This window comes from Microplitis demolitor, chromosome 9 (assembly GCF_026212275.2).
Source record: "Microplitis demolitor isolate Queensland-Clemson2020A chromosome 9, iyMicDemo2.1a, whole genome shotgun sequence".
NCBI lineage: Eukaryota > Metazoa > Arthropoda > Insecta > Hymenoptera > Braconidae > Microplitis > Microplitis demolitor.
In genome coordinates, this window is record NC_068553.1 from 11,860,710 (window position 1) to 11,868,433 (window position 7,724).

Here is a 7,724-nt window from a genome sequence, read left to right on the forward strand (position 1 = left end):
AGGAATGAGCCAATCAGGTCTCAAGTTTTTCGGTCCTATGCATTCTCATTGGTTGCTTATGCTAGACAAAGAAAGTATAGACAATAGATGATAAAAATCTCTCAAATCCAAAAAAGTGTCTGAACGTGTTGGTGCCGGTCACGAGTTTTTTATAAAAATTGTAAGTATTGTTGTTAATAATTAAGTAATAAGATAATTATTATAAATTAATAATACGTATATATTAATAATCAAGTGTGTGAATTAGTTATTTAATATAAATAATAAAAAAAAGTTAATGTTAAACATTCATGTCATCAGTGTTATATATAGATATACACTTATGCAGATAAATTTTTGTTTATTTAATAACTAATTCCATCAATCATTATATATATATAAATGAATAATATATATTAATGATTAAGTGTGAATTAGTTATTGATATAGATATACACTTATACAGATAAATTTTTGTTTATTTAATAACTAATTCCATCAATCATTATATACATTTATATATATATATATATATATATATATATATATATATATAAATATTTTGTTTATTTATGTTTAATAACTAATTCCATCAATCATTATATATATATATATATATATATATATATATATATATATATATATATATATATATATATATGTATTTTGTTTATACATATATAATAATTAGTTATTTAATATAAGTAATAAATTATGTGAAATAAATTTCTAAACTAATTTGTTTTTTATATGGAATAGTTTTAAATCAACAACAACAACAACAACAACAACAACAACAACAACAACAACAACAACAACAACAACAACAACAACAACAACAACAACAACAACAACAACAACAACAACAACAACAACAACAACAACAACAACAACAACAACAACAACAACAACAACAACAACAACAACAACAACAACAACAACAACAACAACAACAACAACAACAACAACAACAACAACAACAACAACAACAACAACAACAACAACAACAACAACAACAACAACAACAACAACAACAACAACAACAACAACAACAACAACAACAACAACAACAACAACAACAACAACAACAACAACAACAACAACAACAACAACAACAACAACAACAACAACAACAACAACAACAACAACAACAACAACAACAACAACAACAACAACAACAACAACAACAACAACAACAACAACAACAACAACAACAACAACAACAACAACAACAACAACAACAACAACAACAACAACAACAACAACAACAACAACAACAACAACAACAACAACAACAACAACAACAACAACAACAACAACAACAACAACAACAACAACAACAACAACAACAACAACAACAACAACAACAACAACAACAACAACAACAACAACAACAACAACAACAACAACAACAACAACAACAACAACAACAACAACAACAACAACAACAACAACAACAACAACAACAACAACAACAACAACAACAACAACAACAACAACAACAACAACAACAACAACAACAACAACAACAACAACAACAACAACAACAACAACAACAACAACAACAACAACAACAACAACAACAACAACAACAACAACAACAACAACAACAACAACAACAACAACAACAACAACAACAACAACAACAACAACAACAACAACAACAACAACAACAACAACAACAACAACAACAACAACAACAACAACAACAACAACAACAACAACAACAACAACAACAACAACAACAACAACAACAACAACAACAACAACAACAACAACAACAACAACAACAACAACAACAACAACAACAACAACAACAACAACAACAACAACAACAACAACAACAACAACAACAACAACAACAACAACAACAACAACAACAACAACAACAACAACAACAACAACAACAACAACAACAACAACAACAACAACAACAACAACAACAACAACAACAACAACAACAACAACAACAACAACAACAACAACAACAACAACAACAACAACAACAACAACAACAACAACAACAACAACAACAACAACAACAACAACAACAACAACAACAACAACAACAACAACAACAACAACAACAACAACAACAACAACAACAACAACAACAACAACAACAACAACAACAACAACAACAACAACAACAACAACAACAACAACAACAACAACAACAACAACAACAACAACAACAACAACAACAACAACAACAACAACAACAACAACAACAACAACAACAACAACAACAACAACAACAACAACAACAACAACAACAACAACAACAACAACAACAACAACAACAACAACAACAACAACAACAACAACAACAACAACAACAACAACAACAACAACAACAACAACAACAACAACAACAACAACAACAACAACAACAACAACAACAACAACAACAACAACAACAACAACAACAACAACAACAACAACAACAACAACAACAACAACAACAACAACAACAACAACAACAACAACAACAACAACAACAACAACAACAACAACAACAACAACAACAACAACAACAACAACAACAACAACAACAACAACAACAACAACAACAACAACAACAACAACAACAACAACAACAACAACAACAACAACAACAACAACAACAACAACAACAACAACAACAACAACAACAACAACAACAACAACAACAACAACAACAACAACAACAACAACAACAACAACAACAACAACAACAACAACAACAACAACAACAACAACAACAACAACAACAACAACAACAACAACAACAACAACAACAACAACAACAACAACAACAACAACAACAACAACAACAACAACAACAACAACAACAACAACAACAACAACAACAACAACAACAACAACAACAACAACAACAACAACAACAACAACAACAACAACAACAACAACAACAACAACAACAACAACAACAACAACAACAACAACAACAACAACAACAACAACAACAACAACAACAACAACAACAACAACAACAACAACAACAACAACAACAACAACAACAACAACAACAACAACAACAACAACAACAACAACAACAACAACAACAACAACAACAACAACAACAACAACAACAACAACAACAACAACAACAACAACAACAACAACAACAACAACAACAACAACAACAACAACAACAACAACAACAACAACAACAACAACAACAACAACAACAACAACAACAACAACAACAACAACAACAACAACAACAACAACAACAACAACAACAACAACAACAACAACAACAACAACAACAACAACAACAACAACAACAACAACAACAACAACAACAACAACAACAACAACAACAACAACAACAACAACAACAACAACAACAACAACAACAACAACAACAACAACAACAACAACAACAACAACAACAACAACAACAACAACAACAACAACAACAACAACAACAACAACAACAACAACAACAACAACAACAACAACAACAACAACAACAACAACAACAACAACAACAACAACAACAACAACAACAACAGCTTGAAAATAATAATGAAGAAACATGCTCACTACCAGACACTATAATTTTAATAGAAAATAATATACAACATAATATACAATATAATTCAGATGGTGAGTGGAGTACAAATGAAGAAAGTGTTGATGATGATGATGATGATTTTCTTTTATAATTATTTATTTATTTTATTTATTGATATTTAATAATTCTAATTTATTTAAAAATATTTGATTATATGTATTCCTATGACACACACACACACACACACACACACACACACACACACACACACACTGCATACATCAACAATCATTATTTAACTATTTATATTAGTTTTTAAGTAATTATTTAATTGCTAACTTTATATTAAAAAATTTTTTTCATTATATTATTTAAATAAAAACCATTATTGGACAAATTAAATTTTTTTACTTAAAATTCCCGTTTTCATCTCTATTTTCCACAATTCAAAAAGCACCGCGCCGCCGTTACTGCTAAGTATACGTAAGTAAATATATTTATTCGAATTTCCCGCGTACATTTTAAACTTCTTCGAGGATTGTTGCTCGCGGCGGCTCCACTCCCCTCCCTACATGCGTGCCTGTTGCTCGCAGCGGCTTCCATCCCTCCATGCGTCCTGTTGCTCGCGGCGGCTCCTCTACACCAAGGTTACTAGAGTAGTATTTCTAGTAACCTATTCTAGTAACCTTGCTCTGCATCCCTTTCCAAGCATCGCTGCTGCTCGCGGCGGGAATTTCAAACATAATTCTCTAAACGTCAGTGTGATGTCGCTCACATAGCTACACTTGCGCAAAATGACGTTTGAAATTGCCGCCTATATTACTTTCATTGAAAATACACACAAAGGTAGCGTAAAGCATCAGACAATAACACGCATGCGTAAACAACTGTTCAAATTTCCTACACACTTCTATTATTTTATTTTTTCTATCTTTTTTTTATAATTACATTCTATATATTACATAAAAAAATTTTTTTTTTCAAAGATATACGACTTAAATCTATAATGTATGCATGGAGAATACATAACAATTAAAAACATATTTTTTATATTAAAAGTTTTAATTTTATTATTAGATAAAAAGAAAATATACATAAATTTTAAACCATGATACAAATTATTTTTTAACTACAATAAGTTTTTTGCATGAGAATTACATTCACGATCGAATAACAAATTCATATTTATTGTATTTAGATCCATGAAATAAAAGATAAAGATTTTCTTGTGACACCATATCCATAAGAGTTTTTAATTTATCTTCATTAGCTATCAACTCGTTGTTTGTTCTTGCAGGAAAGTAAATTGTGAATTTATTATCCAGATTGGCAACTACTTTAGACCCATATTGCGTTGAAATTTTTTTAATTTCAGTTATTTTATATGTCATGTCAGTTTCCAGCTCCTGAAGTTTTTTAACAGGCAAGATATAAGCCAATGTGTTGATTTCATTAATTTTTGATAGATCCATCTCGAAAAACTAGTAATTCAATTAATCAATTTTCCAATCAATAACACATAATTTGAATGTTATTATAATTTAATACTTACTTGGTATTAAAACACACAATAAACAATAATTAAAAAATAAATCGAATGATCACTGTAATGAAATAATTCAGTAATAAATCACAAGCTTTTTTTTTTACAAACTCAACTAGAACCTTTCTCGATATAGACTGACTGCTGCGAGCTCGTGAGCTCAACGCTCAGCTCAGTATCTCCACTCTAGGCCGAAAACAAGTTCAGACTTGTCGGATGATGTCATCATCTTGAACATTCTATTGCGCAGTTAAGAAATGTTACTACGCAATTAGAAAAAACCAGTTCAGACTTGCCTGATGACGTCATCATCAACAAAAAAGAGGGGAGAGAAACTTTTACCACTAGATGGCATGCTCTTGTATGCTTCTCGCATGTACCTTTACATACCCCAGTTTCAATATATAAAACTTCAAATCAAACATTTACGTGTACATATTGCATTAATCAGAGTAGGCAACGCTAGTGTCAGCTCTGGGGTTAAGCACAAACATGATGCCAGAGCCTTTAACCTGATAGGCATTCCGAGAACTCATTCTAGTCATTAATGAAATTGTACATAATTTTACATAAATTGTACATTATTGAAAATTGTATATATTTTTTTAAAAAATTTGCCACTCAAAATATACACAAGGCACCATCTATCACAACACGAGCTCAAAATGGCGGACATGAGCTCAAAAGGGACCTAGATAAGCTCAAAAGTGAGCTCAGACGGTAAAAAGACTACCAAATAATGTCAATTAGCATCAAAATGATGTCAAAAGGTCCTAGATAAACACACTAACAGCCGACATCTTATCAATGGTCAATAAGTTACCCTTAGTCGGTACATTTTCATAAATCGATAACTTACCATCCGTCGGTACAACAGATCATGTCATCTTGCCCCAACTGATCCAGGACTCCCCTTACCTATCTACTTAGAAGCAGCAATAATGTTTAATTTTTCGACGATAGTGATGACATCTATAATGATATTGATAATTAGCTTTTGAAATTCAGTCGAGAAAAAAATTTCGATTGACTCCTCTGTACCCCATGCGACAGATAAAATTTTGATTGATACATCTGAATCCCACGCGACAGATAAATTTCAATGAAATTCTGTTGGAAGAAAATGAGCGGTTTAGTAGGAATGTGAATAGTTTTATACCCAACCATGAGTTGATCATGACAATAATTAATGAATATAATCTACAGTCTTTTTTCATTAGTTTTTTATCTGTTGATAATACTAAAACGTTGGCTTAATTATCTTAGACTATGCAATTGTGTCTAAAAAATTCAAATGGTTCATTTTAATTGAGTCATTGATCTGATATATATTTTAGATGACATATTAAGGTGATATTGTAAAGATCATAGGAAGTTTTTATGAAATAACAATAGTAGAAACAAAAGTAGAAATTATCAGGCATGGAAAAAAATATTTTGAAAATTTGCTTGCCGAGTTCTTGAAAATTCTTAGAAATTCCACAGTTTATAATTAGTTGAAAAAGTTATAGAAATTTATACAACGCATAAAATTTTTTTGATACCCCAGGTGACAGTAAAACTATCAGGCGTTTAAAAAAAGAATAGTTTGTAAGCTGGCTTGCCGAGTTCTAATTTTATATTATTCAAGTTTTATGAAAAACCATTTTTAAAATTTGTTTTATCATTCTTGCATAACATCTTGCTTTATAAATTATTGAAAGTTCAGAAGAAACCAATTTGAGAAGGCAATTTATTTAATAAAAGAAACTTCGTCATCTTTTGGATTAGAACTCGATATCTGTCGTCCACCAGTTTCACAAGTTGCTAACTTCTTTACGGCATGTACAATCATATAACAATGTTAGTTTTTTTATTAAAATAATTATTTTTATGAAACTTTATAAAGCTGTATGGAGTTTCATAAATAATTTCGACTTCTATTAGATTTAGAAAATACAATTCCGCTGCAAAATAATGACTTCCAAAACTTTTATAAATTATAATGAATTTTTGGCAAAATGTAGGAATTTTTATAAAACCTCATATAATTTAACACCACAATTTCACAGATCGTATAAATTTTTATTATATTTACGGAATCAAATTTTGATTCGTGGCTAGAGTTTTAATAATTTCAATAAGATTTAATAAATTTTTATGAAATTTTCGAAATTCAATATGTTAATTCTATAATCACTTCAGCTACATTTTACTGAGCGATGAGAACTCTACAACTTTTTGCATAATTTCATAGAATTTAAAAAAATTTGTCAATCATTATCAAATTTTGCGAAATTTTAAACACAGTATCCTTAATCAATGACGGAATCTTGAACAAAATTTGATTAAATTTTATGAAAATGTATAAAATTGTGCTTAATTTGATCATTAATACTTCGACAAGATGTTATAAAATTTAATAGTATCATACAAATTGCTATAAAATATTATGGAATACGATATTTGAATTTCATAACATTTTATAAAATCAAAAAATTGAATCTTGAAGTGTGACAATAATTTAAAGCTTTCTATCATTTTCAGGAAATTCGTTAAATGTCATAGAAAATAGCGAAATTTGAATGGAATATTTTATAAAATATTATCCAATTGCAAAGATTTTCAAAGAATTTTGAAAAAAATTTTTTACCAGGAAATGTTGTTGTTGATCTCTGAATGTTTTATGGTGGATCT

The 7,724-nt window shown here is 29.6% G+C and overlaps 1 pseudogene; it reads left to right on the forward strand.

Moving 5' to 3' along the window:
- Positions 1-783: 783 nt before the first annotated feature.
- LOC128668545 (probable serine/threonine-protein kinase clkA) lies at positions 784-3,351 on the forward strand (annotated as a pseudogene).
- The last annotated feature ends 4,373 nt before the right edge of the window (positions 3,352-7,724 follow it).